General features: G+C 33.8%; 1 protein-coding gene across 4 annotated transcripts in view; it reads right to left on the reverse strand.

Moving 5' to 3' along the window:
• LOC129948843 (5-hydroxytryptamine receptor 2A) overlaps positions 1-27,462 on the reverse strand; it is a 351,836-nt gene that overhangs the window by 243,333 nt on the left and 81,041 nt on the right. The window contains exon 1 of one of the 4 annotated variants that reach the window (XM_056059944.1): positions 22,185-22,203. The exons of the other annotated variants lie outside the window; for them this stretch is intronic. The gene's annotated coding sequence lies outside the window, so the exon portion shown is untranslated. Of the gene's footprint in view, positions 1-22,184; positions 22,204-27,462 lie in introns of those variants that run through there. 4 annotated transcript variants of the gene reach the window in all.

Below are 27,462 nucleotides of genomic sequence, written 5' to 3' on the forward strand. Positions count from 1 at the left end.
TAAATATATTTTGTTGTATTTTTGTGTTTTCAATTGAAACAGTATTCATTTTTATAACATTATCAGGAAAATAAAAACATGCACCTTCTTATGTTCAAGTGTAAGTGAGTTGAGTATATGGTACCTATGTTTGTGTACTTGTATATTATGAAAAGAAAAGGAAAAAAAAAAACATAATAATCCCTTTAGAAGTGATGACAAGGTTTTATAAGTGCAAGTCCTTATGGCCAACTCTGTAACACATTTTAAGTCTGCCTCAACAGGTCTTACAAAAAGAGTGTGAAAAACACAGACAGAGGAAGGCCGAGAAAGAGAGTGAGAGAGAAAGGGAAAGAAAGATCAAGTTGTTTGCCTCTTTTGCCAAGTTTTGTGGATATAAGCTTCATATCCTGGGATAATCTTTCTTGTGGAAAACATTTAATTTCTTCGTTTTTTATATCCTTCTTTGTGGTCGTTGTTGTTTCATTTCTAATTGAAACTCCAATTAAGAAGGTTTATTGTACGATTAAAAGGACCTCTTTACTCACAATAACACTCCGGAATATTTAGTGTCCTTGACGGTGCGGTATGGTCGATGGTGCAATTATGGTGTAGGTGTGCGTTAATTGGGTGAAAACATGAACATTTCCACCTCTCGTGTAATATGTAAATACGTGCAATGGAGTATGCCCAAGAAAGTAATAACTCTTAAGTAAGGATTAATTATGAAAACATTGAATGTGGAAAACATAACAATTTTTTTTTCTGTTGGAAACCAGACAAGTAACATAAATTTGCTTTTCAATTCATTTATAATTAGAAATATTTATACCCTTATACCCGTTCTTTGAAAAGTCAAGAATAAAACTTAATTGACATGTCTGATGATATATGTATTCAAAAAATAGACAACAAAGAGAGTGATTAAAGTCAATTACTGACCAATATAAATTAATTGGAAACATTCCTCGAAAAATACATAAAGTGACTATATTACATCAAATTCTTGTAAATCAAAGGATATACGTATACATTATAATTAATATTATGTTTGTGTGTGACAATTTACACGTGGATTTATGGAAAATAGTCACAATGTACATTTTTTTATAATGGTTGTCATACTTTGTCAGTTCTGGGAATTTAATTGAACGATTTTTATTCTATGCAATTTAATTTGTTATCAAAATTGGTTATATACAAGATGAATAGAGGGATTTTACAAAAAACAAAGCGTCAATAAAATCAACGATAATAGTGCACGTATTTATTTCTATACAATTTGTTTCGGATTAAATTTAGTTTTTTGTTTTGTGGGGTGGAGAAAAAAAATATTGTTAACTGTTATAGGGCTTTAGGTTGAAACTACAAAAAAAGGATGCACAAATTATTTAAAAAAAATCCACCTTAGCATATTTTTCGTTTTTTGAATAAGTTTTATACAAAACACAAAAATAACCCTAAGGTTTTTTGTTATAGCTTATCATTGAAAAATTTGATTGTACGATATTTATACTAGACGGGTTTTCTAATGGTTTGTTTTAAAATCATAGATTATTTTCACACACAGTCAATATTGTATTTCCGGAAAATTTTGAAAACTTTTTTCAAAAATAAGTACATACCAGAACTCAGAAAAATTATTGCACAAAAAATCAATTAGAATTTGTTTGTTTTAACTTATAATTTCTAAACTACTCCCAATATTAAATTACATACCTATGTATGCACATAATATAATGGAAAACAGAATTAATTATCAAAAAAGTTGCCTTTTCCAGTAATAGTTTCACCAAAATGTCCTAAGTTAGGTTTAGTCACTATTCCAAAACGAAATATTAATCATGAAAAATCTTAATTCAACTTTGATCATTTTTTGCGGCAAAGAGTCAGTTTATACAAATCTAACGCAAAGTTTAATTGTTATTGCGCGACAAAATCAAAAACAAGTGTATGCTTTAGTCAACTTAAGTTATTTTTTCAGTAAGATAAGAAAATAAAAATAGTAAATAGTTTTGTCATAACTCGACTTAAGATTTTAGGCACGGTCGATACTTCCTTTTTTAGATTTTTCAAGTGTTTTGAATTTAAAATAAGTGTAATTAAAATGTCCTCTCGATCGCAAAGGCTTTTGGAACTGGCCCGAATGTTGAAGGAAAAAGCTTTTAATGAAGGTCTGATCATTTTATAACTTAGTTTAACTTTTTTTGGACGCGGCTTCGTCATTGAAGCCAGAATTAGGCAAGAAGTCTTAAGATATAGGTGCATCAATGAGTGCTTCATGACCATACGCATCAAGGCTAAATTCGGCAACATTAGTCTGATATGCGCGCACGCCCCCACAAAAGAGAAAGACGACAACACCAAAGATATGTTCTTCGAGCTCCTAGACAAAACATACGAGCAGTGCCCTAGTTACGATATTAAAATAGCCAAGCTCGGAAGGAAAGACATCTTTGGTGGAATAATCGGGAAAAACAGCCTGCACGACAACACTTACGACAATGGATTCAGGCTCATAGATTTTACTGCAGGGCGAAACGTCATGGTATCCAGTACGCGTTTTCCACACCTTAACATCCACAAAGGAACTTGGACTTCTCCAGATCAACCTACCGTCAACCAAATTGACCATATTGCGATCGACGCCAGACACGCTTCCAGCATTATGGAGAGCTGCTCATGAGCTCTATGAGCAGAAGAGGCGAGAAGAACGCCGACTTCTCAGAAGGAAAAAGAGAGGGCATAAGAAGCGTGCGGTCGAAAATGTTGAGAGGATTAAAAGCAGGAACGAAGTTCGAAAGTTTTATGAACAGTTGAAACGAAATTCACAGGTACATAAACCTAGAAGCAAAGGCTGCAAAGACGAAAGTGGAAACATCATAGTGGAACCGCAGTCAATGCTGAGGATGTCAAAAAAGGTTTTAGACAACGTGATGCGCTGTCATGTGATTTTCTTAACATCGTGCTTGAAAGAATAGTGCAGAGCTTCTACGTCAACACTAGAGACACTATCTTTCAAAAGTCTGGAAAATAACTAGCATATGCTGATGACATTGACATAACCGGGAGAACTCAGGGTGATGTCAATTAAGCTTTTCTGAGTATTGCGGCAGAGGCCGCAAAAATGGCTTAAACGCTTAATGAGGGCAAAACAAAGTACATGATGTCGTCATGGAAGGACCTACAACACCGCCGTCTTGGTCAAAACATCACCATTGACAGACGTAACTTTGAGTTGGTCAAGAACTTCGTCTTCCTAGGGTCCGCTGTAGACCTAGAAAACAACACCAGCGCTGAGATCAAAAGAAAAATAACTGTTGCTTACCACTGTTTTTTTGGGCTAAGAAAGAAATTGAATAGCAAAGTCGTCATCATCCCCGTCCTGCTATACAGTGAAGAAGCATGGACTGTGACAAAAGAGGATGAAAGCACCTTGGGTCGTTTGGAGAGAAAAGTTCATCGTGCGATCTATAGTCCCGTATGCAAGGAAGTGGAGGAAAAGATGGAACGACGAGCTGTACGGGCTGTACAGTGAAGTAGACTTAGCCAGAAGAATAAAAGTCCAAGAGCGCTAATTTGGCGAAAAACAGGAAACTTGCATTTTTCAAAAATGTTGAGAAACAAAAACTGTGCTGTGCAGTCTATATTATGTTTCGGGATTTCATTTTCGAGATTTTGTTCTGAACTTTGTAATTGCTTAACTCTAGATTTTTGGAATTTTTAACTTTATGTCCCCAACCCATTCTTGGCCATGTCTCTGCAATAATTAAGCTGAAATCAACATTTTCGTCAACTTCATAGGGAAGACTTGTTTATAAAATTTTAGAGCAGGGTTTGGAAGACACAACATGTCATAAAAAGGTTGTCTTGAGGATGTCTATTGGCACAGCGGAGCTAATGGTTTGACCACTGTTGACTTGTTTTATGGGAAACAAACGATATTACCAAAGCAATCCGTGGGATAAAAATTGGGTTAAGACAGCAGAGATTTTTTTTTAATTTTGGATAAAATATTTTGTTGCACTTGTTTTTTAGTAACAATGTTTTGTATTTTTAACACTTTTGTCTGTATTGAGTTTTTAATTTTTTTATTTTCCTTTAATATTTTAATATTTAGATGACTATGACGAAAAAGATCAAATTAGTACTTTTTCAAATTATTTGTTCGGATGCGGCATAAAAATGTAGATCGCCTCCATTCCTGACAACATTACTTGCACACAGGAATGGTTAAGATTTGTTAGTCACTAAGCCCCAGTTCTCAACGGACTAATTTATTTTTTAATAATTTCTAAAATTATATTTGCTCATGTGGGGCTTATCAGGTTGAAGTTATGATATTTTTTGCCAGACTACCCATACAAAAGTATACTTTAAAATGTCAGCATTTTTGTATTCAGCTTGAAATATTCAGACGTAATTCGTTTAAAAAATTTAGAAAAGTTTAATGTTTTTGAATGAGGAGTTGAAAAGGTCTTGGTTTTCATTCATTTCTTAGAAAAAATTTAAATTGTATTGATATTTAATTAGGTATTCACTAACAAAATGCGTATACGCCCAAGTGAACAACTTAAGATGTTTTTGAGAGAATACAAAATCAGAGTTTATTGACAAGCTAAATTGTCATTTTAAGGAAATTAATCTATCTTTTTGGATTAGTAAAGGGAAACCTTTTAAAGTCTATTAATATTACATAACACAACTTTAAAAAAAATGCAACAAAAAATACTCATTTCTTCTTTAAAAATTCGCTATTTTTATCTTTTTTGAGCTATAATTTAAAATGAATGTATGTATGTTCTTAAATTTGATTTGAAATCTGCCTTAACTGATATTCAAATAATCTATCTCCATGATATATGTTTTTAATCTGATTTCATTTAATCTTTCCAAGGTAAATATATATTCCGAGAAGTAACCAATTGACGCGATTAGTCAACATACTCGTACACTACACTTATCACGAGATCTACCATCACATCGTCTGTAATTAAAAGCCTACTTACAGGCCTAGATAGACAAACATACATAACTAAGTACATATATACGAGTTGAGTATATTGATAAACAAATGACATCAGCGTTTTCATTAATGTTAGATGCTCAATCAAGCATCTCTGAGTACGAGTAATTTAACGCACGGCTAGTTAACCTTGTTTTCTAATTAAGTGTTTGCTGCCCATCGCACCTAATCGTTTCGAATGGTTGAGCTTGAACTTAAATTTTACACGTATGTGTGAAATATACCCAAAAATACCTCTAACGTGATGTGATGTGTCAAATGTTAGCGGAAAAACCCTTCGATAATCGCATTCAAAGCATCCATCTAATTTTCCCGAGCATATATTGATAGAGCTACACACCCCTGTATACACCAAAATCATCGTTATGGTTACTTTCAAACCATATTTAGGAAGCACAATGTACGTGGGTAAGGGTTAGGCACATGTTAAAAAAAAATAAAAGTCTATTTACCTAAAAGAGCTTTAACCAATTGCATTATGTTTGGCAAATTATTTTCAAAGTTATTTTTATTTGAATAAAATTGGGGCTTCGAGCCATGACCTTTGTCAATATACAGAGGGTCTGTTGACACGGATAAATATTTTTAGGTATATTGATTTGGATTGGTCAAATTGCCTTGTCAAAGGTTGAGATTTTTTGGAGAGAGGCGTCAATTCCCAACGGCTTGAATAGCCCACTTTACATGAAATTGTTTGCGACAGATTTGAGAGTTTCTATGACATTTGAATTTTGTCGCATTTTATCGTAGTCATGTTCCCTACCGACTCATAAGTGAACTTGATTTCATTTAATATTTCCGGGTCAACTGACAAGATTATTATTGAACTTTATGAACTAAAAAACTTAAAAAGTACTCTAATTTTGCCATTTTTACTACGGCTTTAGTACCTCGTCTACAGGGCAAGTATTGGTTTTGTGTGACAATTAACATAAGAAATAGTTTTATGAATTTTCAAAACTGTTTTCTCTTAAAAATGATAAAGTTTTTGGGACAATTAATTTGGGATAATATAGTTTTGCAAGAACGACTTCACCAATAAAGGTTGTTTCTAAAGGTCAAAACTAATATGACAAATTTTTTAAGAAGTTTATTAAAGTATTAAACATTATGAAGCTACACAAAAAGCCAAAACTTTAAGTCGGCCACATTGACTTAATGGAAAACAAACGTACATCCAATGGAATCCTTAAATTCCAGCCCGCTTTACTTGTGATGACAGTGAAAATCAAAAATCCTCTGGTAAAAGGCTTTGGCAATGACGTATGCCTGAAGTTTTGATTCATAATTACTGGAAACAACTTTATCAAAAAGGATTGGAGATTGTGGTGTTTCAGACTTAAAAAAAGTATCTAATTATGAAATTGATGTATTTATTATTCAAAAAAGTCATCTTGTTAAAGTCTTTCAACAAAAAAGCTGATTGTATACAAAAGTTAAAAAAAAAAACATTTTCCAAGAAAGAACGAAATTTGTGAAGAGCAAGTTTTTGCGATTTGAACGTGCATTTTATTGAGTGCTCGTTCGCGGCGAAAAAAGTTTATTTTCAACACAGAAATTCTTTTAAAGTTTTCCTTTGTCAACGATCCAAAACCAATAAAAAACGAAAAATTGGAAAAGGTAGGGAAAATGGTTTTTTGTTGAACAAGAAAAAAATATTCTGAGTGTTTTGATATTATACAACCTGTGGGGTCAGGAGCTTTTATTTTCTTCTTTTATTTTGTTTTGGTTGAACATAGTCCCAGCTTTATATAAGTAAACTTAAAGTAGGTAAAGCTAATTAGAAGAAAAATTATATTAAGTCATGTTCGTGGCACTACCATCGATTTGACATAGAAATAAAAAGATAAGAGATAGGGAAGCAAATTATTTTTAACTGTGAATCATTAGAAGTGAGAAAGTTTTGTCCCCAAAGGCAAATTCATATTATAGCTGTGGCTGGTTGTTCTGATGGGCTGGGGATGGGGTATGGGGCTTGGCTGATGGACTGTGTTATGCCTTGACTTGCTTTGACTTGACTATACCTACTCGTATAAGCTATATAAAGCTATTAATGTGCGGCAAAAAGTTTTTGTCAAGTACTTTAGTCTATCGCAGTTAACTTGGTTAATGAAGTGCCTGGCAAACTGGAGGACTCTTGACTTCTCTATGCTTTCTCAATCGCTCACTATCTCTCGTCCTTTTGCTATTTTTTTTCTTGCTTTGATTTGTGCCTGTTAATTTAGGGTGAAGACATTCGAAAAAGAAGAAGAAGAAGGAGACTATAACAAGGACTTGGATCGATTTTTGTTCTATAAAATATTCTTGACATGGATCTTAGTGTTTTTATATTATAATTGTGATGGTATGTAGAGTGGTGTCTGGTGATAGTGGCGTAAAGGAAGTAAGGTTATAGCAGCTATAGTGGTAGTGGTGAGAAGAAATAAAAAAATATCAAATAATAGGGATGTTAATTTGGTTTTTATAAGATTCATTTGTTCATCATAATTTATTGGGAGGCTTAAAATTTAATTTTATGAACGTTTAAATTAACGATTTCGACTTTTTGTGTTTCTCATTTTTTTGGAAAATAAATTTATTGATACAAGAAAAAAGGAATGATGCGTAATAAATTTCAATACAGAGCGGTTTTTGTGTTTAAATAACATTAAATATTTAGATTAATGAAAGAAATTCAGAGAACAATCAACACAAACTTTTAAAAATCGAAGTAAAAGTTTTTAAGAATACAATTATGTTTTTTTCTGTAAGACTTAAGTGTGACAAATTTTTATAATGACAGCTTAAAATTAATTATATACTTTAAGTAAGAGTATTCTTTACATAAGAAAACATTATTTACAATAGCTAGTGTGAAAGCCAGTAACCACTTCGTAATTTGTTTGAAAAGAATAAAAGTAGCTTCTCTTTAGGCTAAATATAAGTTAATTTTTTATAAATAATTAATTTAATTTTGTCCATGTATTGGGGCTTTATTAGTAAGATCTAAGGAATCTACTAATTATGGCTTTAGAGTAGTGCAGTCTTTATTTCCAATTTTTCAAGACCTTTTTAAAATAACTTGAACAATTATTGGCTTTAAGTTTTTGAAACTTTTCGGATTTCAAGCATAACTCAGTTGCCTACAAAAAAAATGTACACAGGGGTTAAATCGCAGCTCTGAATTTATGTTAATCTTTCTTTTACCTTACCCTTGAAGCCTAAAACATTGGATTGATTGAGTTCAAACTTGGAAAAAATAGGTTCTTAGCAGATTGGTGATAGAAATGAAAAGTGAGAGTAGTCAATATTTATCGATTGTATGGTAAAATCAGATAAGCAAAAAGAATGTTTGCAAAATGTCATAAGTGTTCAATATTCCATTGTACCACTTAAAATATGAGTTGTAAGGTATACCAACAACTCCTTGTCAATTCCCGACATCTATGAACCAAAAAATCAGCGTGATTCTGTATATTTTAAATGGAAAAGATTTAAGCTACCCGAGTTTTAAACTATTCTGATGGAGATGAAATTGATTGGAAGTATCTGACGATGTTTGAAAATTCTGTCAGCTATAGCTTTTGATACAGTTAAACACGTGTTCCTTGTATCAAAATTTAAGAACGATTTTCAATTAGCCACATATAGTACAATCTAACACAACCTTAACTACACGGAAGAAAGCCATAAGCATTTTTGAATAAACATTCTAGATTACAGTTCAAATATACATCGAGTGCAGTCCCTCAGGGATCTATATTGGGTCCACTGCTTTAAACAATATTTGTAAATGATCTATTTAAAAGTTGTATTCAGACAGGTATACTGATGATGTGCAGCTTTAGTATACATGACTCTTATATGGAATGGTCATCTTATGAGTGTTGAGGGGAAAATGTACAGGTGTCCTAAAAGCCTTTTTTGCAAAGCATCATACTCCCTTTTTCACTAAAGTGAGGATAGTAAGATCTTGTTTAAATTTTTAAAAACACATTTGTACATGCACTTTTTTAAAATCTTATAACATCTAAAACAAATATTTAAACAGTTTTATACTTATTTTAAGGTGGCGTTACAGTCCTGTGTGAACTAGGGCCTCACACAACAAACTTCTCCATCTTGCTCGGTCCCTAGCTAGATGTCTCCAATTTCGGGCTCCAAGTTTGGAGAGGTCACCTTCCACTTGTCGCACCACCTGATCCGCGGTCTTCCTCTACTGCGCTGTCCTGTGGGTGCGGATTCGAAGACATTCCATGTGCTCTACGTGACCCAGCCATCTTAGTCGTTGGACTTTTACCCTTCTGGCTAAGTCTACGTCACTGAACAGCCAGTACAGCTCGTTGTTCCATCTTCTCCACCACTTCCCTTCGATGAATACGGAACCCTAGATCACACGAAGAACTTTTCTCTCGAAGCAACCCAAGGTGCTCCCATCCGCTTTTGTTATAGTCCATGCTTCTGCACTGTATAGCAGGACGGGGATGATAAGGGTCTTATATAGCAACACTTTGGTCCCTCGAGAGAGAACTTTACCACTCAATTGCTTTCATAGTCCAAAGAAACAGCGGTTAGCAAGAGTTATTCTGCGTTTGATCTCAGCGCTGGTGTTACTTTCTGCGTTTACAGCGGACCCTAGGTAGACGAAGTCCTTGACCAAAACGTCGGTGTTGTGTGTCCTTTCTTGACGACAGCATGTACTTTGCTTTGCCCTCATTAACTGTTAAGCCCATTTTTGCCACCTATGCCTCAATATTCACAAAAGCCCCATTGACATCACGCTGAGTTCTTCCGATTATGGCAATGTCATCAGCTTATGCTACTAACTGGACAGACTTTTGAAAGAAAGTGCCTCTAGTGTTGACGCATGAGCTCTGTACTATTCCTTCAGGCACGATGTTAAAAAAATCACATGACAGCGCAACACCTTGTCTAAAACCTTTTTTGACATCGAAAGGTTCTCTTAAGTTGTTTCCAACCTTTATGGAGCAGCGTGAATTTTCCATGGTCATCCTGCACAAATGGGCGAGTTTAGCAGGGATGCCAAAACTAGACATGGCTCTATACAGCTCTGGACCAATTTAGTGTGTCTATTGTCTTACTTACTACCCTGCTTATTTTTTTTTAAATGAAGAGACTTAGAAGTCCAATGTGAACATCTTTAAAATAGAAGATAAGATATCCCTGTTGTCATATGCGGCCTTGAAATCGATGAAAAGATGGTGGGTGTCGATTTGGTTTTCTTGAGTTTTTTCCAGGATCTGCCGTAATGTGAATATTTGATCAACTGTGGACTTTCCTGGTCTAAAACCACACTGATAAGGACCTATCAGGTTGTTGACGATGGGCTTTAGACGTTCACATATTACGGCAAAGAATATTTTATAGGCGATGTTAAGTAGACTGATTCCTCTATAGTTGGTGCAGTTTCGAGGGTCTCCTTTTTTCAGGATCGCGTAAACAATACTGAGGTTCCATTCATCGGGCATGCGTTCTTCCGACCATATCTAACAGATAAGTTGGTGCATGCTCCTAACCCACTTATCTCCAGCTGCTTTTAAGAGCTCGGCATTCAAGCCATCCACTTCAGTGGCTTTATTAGACATCAGCTTAGATATGGCAATGTTTACTTCGTCTAAGTCGGGAGGACGGGATTGTTGGCTTTCGTGAATGGATCATTTTGACTGACAGCGGAATTCAGTTCTTCGTCGCCGTTATACAGTTTGCAGAAGTGGTCCTTCCAAATCCTCAGCATTGACTGCGGTTCCATTATGATGTTTCCACTTTCGTCTTTGCCGCTTTCGGTTCTAGGTTTATGTACCTGTGAATTTCGTTTCACCTGTTCATAAAACTTTCGAACTTCATTCCTGCTTTTACCCCTTTCAACATCTTCTCATGCTCTTGCATCTTGGCAATGTCTGACATAAAATCAGAATCTTTAAATACAAAAACAAGTTCATGAGATCCAGTTTTGAATTTTACTTTACTTAAGTTAAAAATACTTTCTTACAATATTTAAAATCAGTGATGACGAATGTAAATTTTAAAGTTTATTATGTATTAATTTTAACAAAGTTGTCATTTTATAAAATACAAACAAAAATCTTACTAAAATCTTGCTGTTTCTCATTGTCTTCATAATTCAGAATAAGAAATCATTTTTTTTTCAAAATGTGTCTAATTTTTTAATTCGCGTAGGAGGAAATTGAGCGACATGTTATTATTCTTCACTTGTTTCGTGCTGGCATATACAAACATTTTAAACTCATTTTCCTTGAATGACTATGTTTTTGAATTTATCACTGACAGATTTTTGTACGCATTAATTAATTTTATAGTAAAAAATCATGTAGGATGTCGTTGTCTTTTATAAATATATTTCATTACAACATCACCATATTTTTCCCTTAAATAAATAGTCCGGAAAAACAAAAATCCTTTGAATAAATTACATCTATTCCCCCCTCTCCAATCCTCTCTCGCACTCATATTTACTCATATTCTACTCCTATTTTTCCACGAACTATTATGGTAAGCAGTAAACAAAAACAGCATCCATATTGTAGAAAAATTTAAATAAATATAAAAAAAATAACAACAACATAATAAATTTTACGCCATTGCGTTACTTTAGCCCCAGGGCTACAAATAACTTTATGACATTATCGATCGAGAAGAAGCCACATTTCTACGCCACTATCATCCACGGGGATAGATTCCAGCAGAGATACATACATCCTTAGATAGTTTTTGAGATTCTGGATTCAAGCTGAGAGTAAATAATAAAAAATCTAAATGAAAGATATAAATGCAAAATGAAGTAGTTTATCTTAAAAATATAGCTTCACATCAGAATCCAAAAAAATATTATTATTGCTTTGAGAAAATATAAATCGTATTCCATCACCCTTTTGGGGCTTAGGTCGTAAAATTTATATTGTGGTATTTTTATTTTTGGTTTGGTTACTTTGAGGATACCCTTTAGTGAAGTTTCCAGAACAACCTTATTTGGTGATAAATTCGAAATGAACTGTTGAACTATTTTTGATAAACGAACCAAAACACTGCCAGATGCTCAGATGAGAATTGTTTCAAAGTTGTCATAATATTGATTAACTTCTAGAAAGCTTTTTCTTTTTTTTTTTTAATAAAAACTCTTTTTCATTTGTCTTCTTCATGTTCAGGTATTGTTATTTGAGAGTTTAATTGAAAATAGAAAGTATTGTTTTGCTTTTTACATTGAAGTTTGGTATATTGCAAAACAACCTGATATTCTAACATATTTTTTTTCAGTTCTCTTTCTTTGTAGGGGATATCGGTATTATTGATTGAAATTTTAAACAGATGAATTTAAAATTTTGAGGAAAAACTAATTTGATTAAATTGGGAAATTTATCAAGTTATACATTGTATGAGGACAGAGATACATTGAAATTGTGTTCAAACTAACATCAATAGGTTTCACGAAATTCATTGTGAAATTCTTCGAATAATATCGATTAAACACATAAATACATTAATTAAAGGGTCCTTAAAAGGAATATCAATAAATGAAGATTACAATCATCCATCAAATGTTCATGATAAATATTATTGATATACGTACTTCCAAAAATCTATAAAAAAGTGAGTTTATTTCATAAGTGTTTCAATTTTCTTAAAGTGATTTAGAATAATAAAACCTTTTAGGTACTATAATATATATCTAGGGAAAATTTAGCCCTTTATTAGGGCGAATGGAAGCCATTTGCGGCAGAGTTTCAGATTTCAAAAAGGACTAAACTATCGATTAAAATAGGCATAGGACATTCATTTTTATATTTAATTTCTTATTAACAAATATTTTAAATTTCGAATATAAGAATGAAACAACAACAACTTGTGAGTGCTACCACCAAGTTCATAGGCTGAAGTTATAGCTATTTCACGGGGGCCAACCCGATCATCAGACTCCTTTAGTGGTGCTTAATCGCTTTTTGTTCAATTTACACTAAAGGAGTCTGATGATCGGGTTGGCCCCCGTGAAATAGCTATAACTCCAGCCTATGAACTTGGTGGTAGCACTCACAAGTTGTTGTTGTTTCATTCTTATATTCAATTATAAATTCAGCAAGCAGCTGCCTTAAACTGTGAGTATAAAATTTCATACAAAAACCTCCTTAGTATTTTAAATTTCGTTTGTATAAACATATGGACCTTAACAACTGTTTTAAAAATTTGTTTTGTGATTTTTAGAACAAAAAGTTATGTACCTTCTAGGTAATTTATATGTTTAACATATTGGGTTTATTATGAAACGTATTTTGTATTGATTGAATACCCTTGAATCACCATGAAATATTTAAAGTTATTTCCAAATTGAGTGCTGTTGCTTTGCTGTTCCAAACAGTGCGTTCTTTTCAAATGAAGTGTTAAAAAAACCAAGACTCCCCAAGGACCAATTGAGTTACCGACTAAAAGCGCACTAACATCGGATTATCAATCGTTTCGTTCGCCTTAGTAAGAAATTGAGTAAGTATGTTTTTTTCGAAATTAGAAAAAAAATATATTTTTAGGGCTTAACCGAGAAGGATATCTCAGACATGACATTTCAGTTTGCCTATAAGTTGCAAAGGACCAAATGTGAAAAATTGTTTATAAAATGGAGAGAATTCCAACACATTCTCGCATTATGTCCTCAGACCAATAAAATTTCTTCATTTCGAAAGTTTCATGGTAGTGTTCAAAAATATAGAGTTTTTAAAATAGAGCGGGTAGATTTTTGCCAATTTCGCATTGGGCATTGGGCCTAACCCCGTGCAAAATAAAACTGACCCAAGAGCTCAAAGTCCATGACAATAGACAACGCCGTTTGTTCGCTGACTTGGCTTCGAATCGTTTGGAAGAGGACCCCAATTTTGAACGAAAAATCCTCTTTAGAGACGAGGCGCATTTTTTGGTGAATGGCTGTGATAACAAGCAAAATTTCTATGTAAATAAACCACAATCGACCGATGCCCGGTGAAAATAACACATAATCATCGATCAAATTCAGCCTAATCTATGCGGAAGAGTCACTAAAAATTGGACTACTTAGATCCGTGCCATAGTAAGAAGCCAAGGAAGGCATTTCGCGTCACGAGTTTTTCAAATAAACAAATTTTTTTTGTTAATACCTCACCACAGCTTGTTTTATTTCATTTCAACATGTTCCCGGCCTTATTGAAAAACCCTTTATTTAAAGATTTCTTGGTGCCCCATTTTGTTAACTTAAATTATTTAAGACCATAATTTTCGGCATTTAGTTGGTCTTAGTAATTTTGATGTTCTTGAATTGCAATTTTTGTTTTAAAGTAATCGAAAAAGCCATTTTAATAATAAACAAATTGACAAAAAAAAAACATATAAAGGGTGATTTTTTAGCAATTATCATTTTGGTAACACTGGTTTAAACAGCTGACGCACGTTTCATGTTTTGTTTCGCTGTCAAAAATTATCAGTTTGGTCTATAATTTAAGTATGAATTATCTTACAAACGAACAACGCTTGAAAATTTATTGTATTTTCAAAATGTGTGCGCTGTAAAGAAAGTTCATTGCGCGCTTCTTCCGTTTTAGGGTCAGTTTAATCCACCCACTGAAGCAGCTGTTCGGGCTTATTTGACTAAATTTTGCACTAAATTTACATTGTTGGACATAAAACCACCAACACGCTTACGTATAGTGCGAACTGAAGAAAATATCGCAGCTGTATTGGCCACTGTTAATGATATCAATTGTGGCCTTTCGCAGCAATTGGGCTTCTGTTACTCAACAACGTGGAAAATTTTTGCGGATTTAGTTGTGATGCCTTTCAAAATACAGCTGGTGCAAGAATTGAAGCCGAACAACCTACTGCAACGTACAATTTTTGCGTAAATAATTAGAATTGTCGATTTTGAAGTGAACATCGGCCATAAGCATTGTAAGAGCTACCAATGCATCCAGAAATAGTCACTGAAAATGGTTACGTAACTATGAATGGTGAGCGCTACAGTCCATCTTTTTTTTGCCAAAATGCAAGAGTTTAACTTGCATGACATGTGGTTTTAACAAGACGGTACCACATGCCACACAGGACGCGCAACAATGGACTTATTGAGAGGCAAGTCCGGTGAACATTTTATTTCACGTTCGGGTTCGGTGAACTCGCCGCCTAGATCGTGCGATTTAACGCCTATTTAACGACTATTTTTTGTGGGTCTATGTTAAAGGTCATGTCTATACAGACAAACCTGCTTCAATTGACGAATTGGAAGACAATATTGAAGCATTTGTTAGTGAGATACCGGCCGAAATGTTAGAGAGAGTAAGCGGCTGGACCATTTGAGGCACACAAGGTCAATATTTGCTTGAAATAATCTTCCAACATTAAATTATACATACATTTTTCTAAATTGTATATGTATTTTTTTTGAAAAACTTTTCTATAGCTTTTAAAGAATTTTATAACAAATTTTGTAGAGGTTGATTTTTTAGATGTGTGGTTTTCAATGTATCAACACTTTTTTCCAAGTTAGTATTTTGGATTGCAGTTCTATAATAAGTAGAATTTATACTGAACAGCTTTTGCAAATTTAATAACACAATGGTTCAGTTTGAGCGACCAAAACAATCAGTTAATTGAAGGAAACTTTTGTTGAGCGCATTATCTCGCGTCTTGGCCATGGGGTACTTCCTGGAAGGTCATGCGATTTAAAAGCATTGGATTATTTCTTTATGGGGTTATATGAAGTCGCTTGTCAACACATATAAGCCCGAGACAATTGTTACCTTGTAAAAAAATATTCGGCACGGTTAAGCTAACATATTGGATAAATTGCTGAAAAAAGTGATCGGTTGGAATTTATTTGAGCCAGTGGTTTTGGCCACTTTCTTATATAATTTTTTAAACATGATAGCAAATTCTATCGTTTATAATAAAGTTGAATACTAAGCCATACTAATAAATAAGCGTTTTTATTCATTTTTGAAAACCACTGACTTCTACAAAAATCACTTTTAATATGAACATTTCTAGTCATTTTCGCTTGAAATGGTTTTTAAAATCTGTTGGAAAATTAAACTAAAAATCATATCATTATGTACCAAGTTAAAAGTTTTCTAATGATAACATTATATAAACATATCCATTTATAATCTTAAGGAAACTGATGCAATTTTTTGGCACTTAAAAAACGTCCAAATTTAAATACTTAGTTGGAAAATTGGCTAAGATTTATGTTAGGTTTTTGTAGCACCCGTGTCATGATGGTTAGTGCGATGGACTGTCATACGAGAGGTCTTGGGTTCGATCCCTACCTATGCCACGGGTACTGCCTCTTGCGAGGAATTGACAAATTCTCCAAGAGTAATTCTTGTCATGAAACATGAAAAGTGCTTTCTCAAATTTGCCGTTCGGATTTGGCTTAAAACTGTAGGTTCCTTCCATCCCTGACTACAGTACCCGCACACAGGAATGGTTCAGAGTTGTCAGTCACAAGGTCGTAGTTCTTAAACGTACTGTTGCCCCACCCAATTTATTTTTTATTTTATATAAGGTTTTTTTCAAATAAGTTGTAGGAATTAAGCTGAACCCAAAAATCCTTAATAAATATACCTTTAAAAATATTGTGTGTCTCAAATATATTTTTCTACATTTAAAAAATGATTTCAAAAATTAATATTTTTTTTCCTATGCCCTGCATTTACGAAATGCAATCTAGGTTCGAATTCATAAATTTTGCATCGTTAATTTAAAAAATGTATATTTTGAACAATTATTTAGTATACTTGAAGTTTTGTAATTTTTAGTGGCGATTCCGAATCCAAACTACCCTATGACTTCAAATTAAAAAATACCACCTATCAATATTATTTGTATATATATTTTTTGAATATATCCATAAACTTGATGCTAAAATCTTATGACTAAAAATCCATACATCTTTACTATATTATATTCTATATATACTATTAATATACTATATATATTATATACTTTATATACTATATTTTAACTATATTTTATTTTATAAATGTGAAAGTAATTCTGTCTGTTATTCAATCACTCCTAAACTACTGGTATGGAGATATTTTAATACCCGAAAAAGGACCTAGAATACTTTTTACCTCGGGAAAATGACGCATTCCCATGAGAAAATTCGGGTGGGCCGATCGCTTTTACGTCAAACTATACTGAACTGATTTAAATGAAATTTGGTAAGAAGATAGTTTGAGACTTAAGAATGGACATAAGTTACTTTTGACCTGGGGAAAACAACGCATTCCCATGGGAAAAATTACTTTCCGGGGAATCTGATCGCTTTCACTCTTAAATTACCAAAGATTTGAATAAAATTGGTATTACCGGAAAACAACTTATTCCCAACCTTTATGAAATAAGTTGTCGAACATGTTAAACTTATCAAACGTATATTAATGAGGGCTTCGCGCGCTACGTGCCTCAAACCCTCAACGTAAGACGCAAACTGTGTATCCGCGTCCAAGGAGTGCCGGTTCAAAATTGGCCTGGTATTAAATCCGGAGATGCCTTAGAGGGAGTATATTCACGGTCCATGTTAGTAACATGGAATGTTTCTGTTTGAGAATGCCGTTAGAGCATATGCGTGGGCCAATATTTTCAACGATCTAAAAAAATATAATGATCAAGAATTTATAACATTTCCAGAGACGTATGAGGCCAGAGGGTTATTAGAAAATGACAACCAGTGGGAACTAACTCTAGAAGAGGCCGCACAATGCAAATCTGCTCCCAAAGTGCGAGAGCTTTTTGCTATATTAGAAGCAACATGTGGACTGTCAAATAATCAACAATTGTAGGATAAGTTCAAAAATGATATTGCGGATTATATTTCACACAGAGTTCAAGAACAAAATCCGTCTGATAAAATTTACAGAACATTACGTTATTGTTATTTGGAATGACTAGACCACAGAGAATTGGGGAAGTGATCAGTGATTTAGTTCGCGAATTAAATTATGATAGCTTCTGTCGCTCTAGAGCAGAGAATAACAGAGGATGTCCCACTTTTAAATTCTGACAAAAAATAGTTTTTGAAACAGTTACACACAAAAATTTCCAGCGGAGAAGGTGGTTTGCTATTTTTAGATGCTCGAGGAGGCACAGGCAAAACTTTTCTTTTGAATCTATTGTGAGCTCAAATTCGGAAAAAAATTGCTTTAGCAGTAGCTTCCTCAGGGCTAGCATCTTCGATGCATAGTGGTGGCCGGACAACTCACTCGGTTCTGACACTGCCGTTGAACTCAGATCATGAGGAAACACCAGTATGTAATATCAGAAAAAGTCGTGGAAGAATGTTGTAGGAGTGTAAATTGTTGGTTTGAGATGAATGTACAAAAAAGCAGTTGAAGCAATCGGGCTATCATGCAGGGAGACTCTGCCGAAATTTACTAAAGGGACACTTATGCGAATAGACTTTAACGGCTCGATTATATTAAGTCATGAATTCTGTCAAATTGTCTGTAGCACAGATGAATTAAAAAGTAATGTCTTTCCAAACCTTCATATAAATATGGGCAATCGGGAATGGTAGTACCCGTGGCATGATGGTTAGTGCGTTGGACTGTCATGCAAGGGGTCTTGGGTTCAATCCCTGCCTGTGCCACCTTAATTTAAAAAAAAAATAATTTTCGCGGGTACTGCCTCTTGCGAGGAATTGACAAATCCTTCAAGAGTAATTCTTGTCATGAAAAAGTGCTTTCTCAAACTAGCCGTTCGGATTCGGCATAAAATTGTAGGTCCCCTCCATTCCTGACAACATTACTCGCACACAGGAATGGTTGAGAGTTGTAAGTCACTAGGCCCTGGTTCACAACGGACTGTTGCGCCACCCCATTTGATTTTGAATCGGGAATGGTTGTGTGAGAGGGCAATTTTAGCTCCAACTAATGATATTGTTAGCCACATAAACGAACAAATTGTGTCAGACGTGGAGGGAGATATCGTCGAGTACCTCTTAGTAGACAACGTAATGGACACGAAGCAAGTAACATCATACCCCATAGAGTTTTCTAATTCTTTGGAATTATCAAGGGTGCCTTCTCATAACTTGAGATTGAAGGTTGGTGTTCAAGCTTTGTTAATGAGAAATCTTGACGCACCTAAGTTATGTTATGGTGTACGGCTACAGCTATAATCATGAATGGAATAGCAAAATGAATTTTTTTTTTTAAGATAACTCAAACCGATTTACCGTTTTAGTTTAAAAGAGTGCAGATTCCTTTGAAAGCAGCATTTGCATTAACAGTAAATAAAACTCAGGGGCAAATGCTGAAAGTTAGGTGTAAATTTGAAAAAAAAACAGTTTTTTCCATGGACAATTAAATGTAGCATGCTCACGAGTCTCAAACCCACAAAATCTTAATGTTCCGGCCAAGAAACAAAAAACAAAAACGTCGTATATAAAAATATATTGCAGTAACCTATCTTCTTTTTAAAATGTATTACCCTAACCTATGACAATCACACTTAGTATGGCCTCATCCCATCTTGGCACAATTCAAACATACGTGCAAATGAGCACAGCTCCGGGTTTTTTCATACTACTATCCAAAAACTATCTCATGCGGGCAAAGTCGCGGGTAAAATCTAGTTAGTAATAAGATCAAACATTGATTTGATACACTTTTTCGTTTTTCTTGAAGAACCCTTTTAGCATAAGAGCCTTATCGTTTATTTTAAGGTTAATGTATTCCAGGTGATGACTAACAGCTAGTGAAGATTTCGGAAAATATGTTGGATACTGACAGATTTAAACGGAATATCGTATAAAGGGATTGTAGATTATTAACATAATTACGAATTGTATCAAAAAAAAAACCTAATTCAAAAATTTTGTATAGCCCCAAAAATCTCAATATAAGGTAATTTTGCTGTCAAATTATTAAAGGTTGTATCTTAAAAACCTGACGTGATAGATTGATTTTGGAGAGGGATTTAAACAAAAGCAGTTAAAGACCTTACACAAAAAAAGATTTGATTGCTACCTGAATTACTTTCTTGACCAGTGTAATCTCAAAACTACCAACACTTTAAATAAATCTCTAAAATTGTTAATTGAATTTTCAGGCATAGTTAGAAATGAAAACTGTAAAAATATTGGGAATATTTTGTTTGAATTTCGAAAAAGGTTTATTTGGATAAACAATCCATTTGATTTTAGTATCAAAGGCTTTAAAATAATTTTATTCTTATCCAGAACCTAAGCTCATTTATTTTTTGGGGCTCAATTCTACCAAATTTTCTCGTGAGTTTAATCTTAGCTACATAAAAGCGTACTATTTTAATGGTTATTTCGTTGATATATCCAACAACCCGGAAAGTACTCGTATTTTTATTCGAATTTGACCTTTTCTTGACAACACCCTAACAGAAATAATGTCTAATAGTATACTCGTGCACCTAACTCTCAATTAGTATAAGAATATACCTTTAGGTTAGGTAAACTAATTCTCAACGGTCAATTGCGTCTTTAATTTATATTTTCATTGAGAGCTCTATATAAAATGTTCCGCTTTAATTACAGAAATAAATAAATTTCATGTTTCTATTCCTATCTCAACAATCCAATCTCAGTTCATTACTATACCTTTAAACCTAACCTAAGCCAACATAACCTACAAAAAAAAATTAAATAAAAATAAAAGTTCAATCTATTGTAAGTTACCTACCTACATACATTTTTGTATGTATTTGAATTTCAATTAGCTATTCAATTGGTGGTTAACCCTCTTACAATAAATATACAATACCCCAAAGGTTTTATACACATTTTCAGTGGCTCAACAACAAAATGGCAGTCATATGTATGTAGGGTAGGTATAGAAATTTTATACATTTATATATATGTTTGTACTTAATCTATTGACATCAACCTATATCTACATTAATATATACAGTATGTATATATGTACAACTTGTTGAATAAATTCAACCTACATATAGCCTAGAAATACCTTTCTATTCGCAAAATATCATCACCATCAACACATCTAAGGGGTTTATTTGTCGCACCCGATTACGGAAGAAAGAAGAAAATTTATTCTAGCAATCACGTAAAGTGCTTTATGGCAATCTGGGATACACACTACACAGCCAGTGTTCTATAGAGAGCAGGGAACGGGGAGTATGGGGATGGTTATGGGGTAGCAGGTGATAAACCTTCTTATATGCCGCACCACATATGCTCCACGCCTATATACCTTGTCTTTATATTCCCCATATAACATATCTACATAAAGTATATATTTATATGACATATAAGAATAGTTCTGAGGAAGGTCGACTTTCGACTACAACAATAGGATGAGGGAAAAAAGAATAAAAATAAAAGAAGAACAAAAAGAAAAAGAAATAAACATAGCGGACAACGTTAACGGTATATGGATCTATAAATCTCGTATATATGGTACATATCCTATTCCTATCCAATCCATGTTGTATCTTTATATCTTTTTATCTGTGATGCGAAATCACAGGGGATGAGTTTATTTTCTTCGCTTTTACAGATTGCCTTTGCCTCTGCATCCTGCTCTTGGGGTGCGTAGTATAATGTATTGATTTTGTTGTTGTTGTTTTATTTTTACACCTAGATTCATTCCCCTACTGATTTTAGGGACATAACCCGCAGGCTACACAGTACACAGTACACAACATCGATGGATTCAACTTTAACCGAGCCCTGGGGAGGATATAAAAGAACAGGAGCTTGTTTTTATTTGTCCTTGAATTTCTTCGCGAATACCGATGTATGTATGTATCTACTCCTACACAAACATAGTTTCAAAAAGTTTGCGAGTAATTATTCCCAGGAGGGGTTGGGAATATGATAGTTGCCAGATGGATGAAAAAAAAATATAATTTCTACCAAAATGAAAACCTGCAGAGCACCAGGACAGAGTATAGGGTGCTCGCTGGGGGACAAGCAACCGACTACGATGACGAACGGGGAGACACAAATTTTAGAACACACTTTTTAATTACACGTGTGTGATGATGGTTGCGATCATAATTTATAAGTTTTCGTTGGAAAACGTAAATGGATATCAAGTATATCGTTATCGTTATCGTTATATTATATTAGCATCGTTAAAAAGAGTCCTTCATTTTGTTTTAATTTGGAATAGCGGAAAAAAAGGGAGGAAAAAGTTTTAATATTTACCCTAGTTGCTGCTTCGAGGAGATTTTTTACCTGAAAGAAAAAACAAGAAAACAAATATTGGGGTTAGTTTTTTTTTAGAAAGTATGTATTTTCGTGGATGTACTGAAATTTATATCAAACTCTGATGTTGAAGTAGGGAATCCTTTATAATTTGGGTTAGGGAACAAATAGGGGTTTTCAGATAATGAGATCTAAATAAGACTGTTACCTATGTATACCACAAGCTTTTTGATGACAATGTGGTATTTTAACATTAGCTCACTTTTTTACCCAAAAAAACATATTTTTTTATACTTTGAGTTTTATAAAGTTGATTAAGGATAAAAGACAAGAATGCACTGCACATTTCTATAAATATATGCGCTAAAATTGAAGTGTGTTTGACATTTTTTAAGCATGTTGGCTTTAGCATTTGAAAATCAAAATGTAAAGACTTAACCCAGAAAAACGTTTTGAAATTTGCTATTTGATGCTTGATCTGGCTTAATGGTTATGTAAACCAGTAGAGTAGAGAAATAATTCATTCATTTTTGATTCGTCATGTCATTGGAGATTATTTAGAGGATAAATGGTTCTCGAAAAAACAGAGCAACATGCACAACGCAACATGCAATTATGACTTGGCTGAGGCAAGCGTTCGCGGATTGAATCCTCTCAACCTATCGTTAAATTACCACTTTTTTTGTTTCGATTTCTTTTTGTAAAGTTAAGTCAAATTTATGTTCTATGCTGATAAACCAGCAATTGGGTGCACTATTGCAAAAATAAGACCAGGTATAAAGAGACACAGGATTCATACAGAAGGCGTAATGGTGTAGGTAATCCATATTTCCAAAAATATTTTGAAATCCAAAATTATTTTGATCTCAATTTGTAATAAAGACAGTTTTAAAATTGAAAATTTTTTGGTAAAAAAGGAATTTAACTTAAAAAACAGTTTTTTACAGGCTGCATCCCACGCGCATTTCACACCCTATTTTAGGAAAACTTAAACTTTAAAAAAACCCACTATTCTAAAATGTTTGTTATTGGTGTGAATAGAAACAAAAAATAAACAAGGTTAAAATTGATTTTCATAAGAGACTTTTTCTTGTTTTCTCCATTCGTAAAATACTACATCATTTGTCATCTCGTCATTTTTATATCAAACATCTTCTGTAAAACAAGAAGATTTCCAAATACGAAACATGGAGTTTTTTGAATGGTTTTAAGATTCAATGTTTGTTAATTTCTTGTAAATTTTAATGATCCACATGACCTTTTTCATTCATTTCATTCCCTTTTGTGCCATATCTTGAAGTAAAACAGAAGAAACAATTGATGAATTTCAAAATTGGTGGATATTTATATTTCAGATCACCCAACCAATCTTTTGGCGATTCAATTTTGGAATCATTGTTTTTCTTCTGATATTCTAAATTTCAGTAAACTTTAAAGCTTAGCAACAGAGCTGAAATAAAATGCTATGCATTTTCAGCTGTTTAGAGAGTTTATATCATTTTCCGATTAACAGTGCTGCACCCTAATGTTTTTGATCATTTTCTCCAATGGTATTGCAAACAATTTCGTACTATAAATATTTGTCTATGTAGAATTAGAGGAGCGATAATGTGTTGCCTAAACTTTTATAACAAAACTTTAGTTTTCGAAGAATAATAATGAAACTGTACTCCACCCATTCACAACTATTATAAAGTGTTTTTAATAAGGGAGTATGATGTGTGGCAAATGTCGTCTAAGTCCATATTCAATTCAATTTGGGTCATAAGAAATTAGTTATCATTAATGTATTACTATATTAATTATGTAGTGCTCGCTGTTGACGGTGACCGTATATATTAATTATGTAGTGCTCGCTGTTGACGGTGACCGTATCACTAACGTCGTTATCAAAAAAGTACGTAGCCTCTAATCCACACCAAACAGTAACTTTTTCGGGATACATTATCACCTGGTGAACCTCGCATGGGTTGGTGCCGTCCCATATGCGGCAATTATTGTTGTTAGCTATTCATTCAAAAAAAAGCCTTATCACTAAATCCAAAATTGATGTCCTCTTCCAAACAATTCGAATCCAAGTCAGCGAAACAAATGGCGTTGTCTATGGTCATGAGCTCCTAAATAAGTTGGATCTTGAAGGGGGTAGGCCCAAGTCCCTACGCAAAATTCGCCCAGTTGAACTCTACGAAAGAGTTCTTGTGCACGATGAAGAATAGACTGTCTTGTTTTCTGCTGTACATTTTCACAGATAGCAGCGGTGTTTTTGGCCGATCATACCTTCCTTGAACGTGTTGACTGATTATTTACTGAACCGGGTCGCAATGCGCGAAATTTTTGCGTTAACGACCACTCATTTCGATAATGAAGTTTTATCATTTGGAAGTGCTGTTAAAAATGCCTTAAGGTATACTGATCTGTGAATTCTTTAGAGTTTAAGAAACCCGAGTAAACTATTAGCCTTAGATATTATATTATCATAATGACTATTATAATATTAAATTTACAATCCAAATCTATATCTAAGTGCTTTTGAACACACAATTGTTTCAGCTCAGTGTTATATATCCTAAAAGTCAACTGGGCTGTACGAAATGAAAAGACATTTCCTTAAGTTTAGTTCAAGATAGCTCTTCTTGTACCACATATTATATTAAGGTCTGATTGTAGAATTTCACAGTCAGAACAGGATTTAATTGCTCGAAATAATTTCAAGTCATCGGCATAAATTAAACATGACGAAGAGAAACTAAATTTCGAAGACCGTTAATAAAAAGCAAAAAGCGAAGAGGTCCCATATGGCTTCCATGCGGTACACCAGAATAATTGGAAATAAGTTTATAAAACTATCAACAAATAACATCAAACTGCGTTCTTTCTTAACCTTACCAAATTAGTTAGAATGAAAACTTAAAAGCACAAGCTTTTTGATAAGAACATTATGTTGTATCGTATCAAATGCTTTTGAGAAATCCGTGTCAATAGTGTCTACTTAATATCCTTTTTCAATATTTTTAATATTGGAAAATAACGCTAAATTTGTCACCGTGGACCGACCACCAACGAAGCCATGTTATGCTTCAGAGAAACAATTTTGTACCGATTTATAAAGCTTGTTCTTAAAAATGGGTTCAAACACTTTGGAGTAAAACAAATTGTCGTTTTGAAATGGATCTATAATTGGACACTAATTGTTTTGAACCAGATTTATGAATCGCTTTTATATAGGATTTTTTCCATTTCTCTTAAAATTCACCATTACGAATAGATAAATTAAAATGATTTGTAAGAGGTTTGGCCAAATTTGAAACCTTACAGAATTTTCACGAATACCGAATTTTGCGATTTATTGTCAAATTATCCGTGTTTTTCATAATACAAGGTGTCTCAAAAGTAAATTCACATTTGCTTATCACGCGAAAGCAACTATTCTGAGGGGCGCGGGGTTATGTCAGTCGGTAGTGTGGCTCTTGGGAATTTAGTCGCTATAGAGCGTTTCTCTGGTGCGGACCGTGAGTTGTACGTACGTGAGTTTTACAAAAACGGTTATTCGGCGACTGTAGCACGTAGAAAATTCTGCAGTATTCAGCATTCGACTCATTGCAAAATGGGTTGAGAAGTTTGAAGAGGCTGGGTCAACTCTGGAGAAACCAAAATCTGGGCGGCCAAGAACATCAAGAACAGCCGAAAACGTGGACAGTCTATTCGAGATGATCCAAACCTCTCGATTCGGAAGCGTGCTGTTGCTTTAAATGTGCACAGATCTTCATTATGCCACATTTTACACAAAGATTTAAAGCTGAATCCATACAAAATTCAGTTAGTGCAAGAACTGAAGCCTCAAGATGCTGGTCAGAGGCTTGCCTTTGTAAATCAGATGATTGAGCGCTTTCCAACGTTCACCAACATCTTGTTTTCCGATGTATCCCATTTTCACCTGAATGGGCATGTAAACAAGCAAAATTGTCGTTACTGGAGTGCAACCAACCCAAAACAAAAACATCAGAAACCGCTACATTCACCCAAAGTCACCGTACGGGCAGCGATGTCGGCGCGAGGAATTGTCGGCCCTTACTTTTTTGAAGATGGAAGAGGACGCACACTCACAGTGAATTCAGAGCGTTATGTGGAGATGTTAGACGAGTTTTTCGTACCCCAACTGCAAAACTTTCCTGGTTACAACCAAAGAACATAGTTTAAGCAGGATGGAGTAACTTCACACACGTCCAACAGATCTCTGCCTCGAGTTCGAGAAATTTTTCCGAACAAATTAATCTCCAGGCGAGGTGACATAAATTGGCCTCTACGGAGTCCCGATTTAACGCCTATGGATTTTTTCCTGTGGGGTCATGTCAAATTAAAAGTTTACGCTAATAAACCGAGTTTCCTGGCACAATTAAAAGAAAATATCCGTCATGAAATGGCAGCCATCACGGAGACTACCAGCCAAGCTGTCATAGGCGATTTTAGTGCCCGACTAAATGAATGCCGAGAGCGCAACGGTTTACATTTGGACGATGTTATTTTTAAAAAATAAATTCCCAAACAGTGTACTTCAATATAAAATAAACATTTTTTCAAAAAAGCTAAGGCTTTTTTTTAAAAAAAAGAGTTAAATGTGAACTTTCTTTTGAGACACCTTGTATATAGTAAAGTCATCTGTGTTTTTTGACATTCCATATATTATAGTAAAGTGAGATATTGCCAGAAAAAAAACGATTCGCAGTAGTACGGTTTTAATATTTGAAAGTTGAAACATAATTATTGTAAAAAGTATTGCGAAATTTACACTAGAACTAGTTTTAACTTAATAAAATGGACAATTTAAAAGATGATTTGTTAAGAAATAATAAGGTAGATTTATATTTGATTTTGAAAGTTGAAGCTGAATGAAATAAAATATAAAAGAAAGGGGTTAGTTCGTTGATTATGGCTGAACTATGTGTAATTCTTTACGTGTAACAGATGGTGCTCTATAAAAACAAACAAATATTACAGCTTACGTATATTTCTGAATAATTAAACAAGTAAGTCGACTCAGTTAACAAAAATAAATTTTAATTTAGTCTAAAGCTGATTCAGAGCCACTACAAAATTTTGTAGTACTATGAACAAATTGGAGAAATGCATTTACAAAAAAAAGCACATCCATTGAGCATAAAATAAATTTCAAACGCACTAACGTCGAAAAATGAGAAGCTTGAAAAATGATTTCGGTACTCAAATAAATGTCAAACCTCTATCAGTAGAAGGATTTCAATTTACATTTAATCAGCAGTGA

Source organism: Eupeodes corollae, chromosome 3 (assembly GCF_945859685.1).
Source record: "Eupeodes corollae chromosome 3, idEupCoro1.1, whole genome shotgun sequence".
NCBI lineage: Eukaryota > Metazoa > Arthropoda > Insecta > Diptera > Syrphidae > Eupeodes > Eupeodes corollae.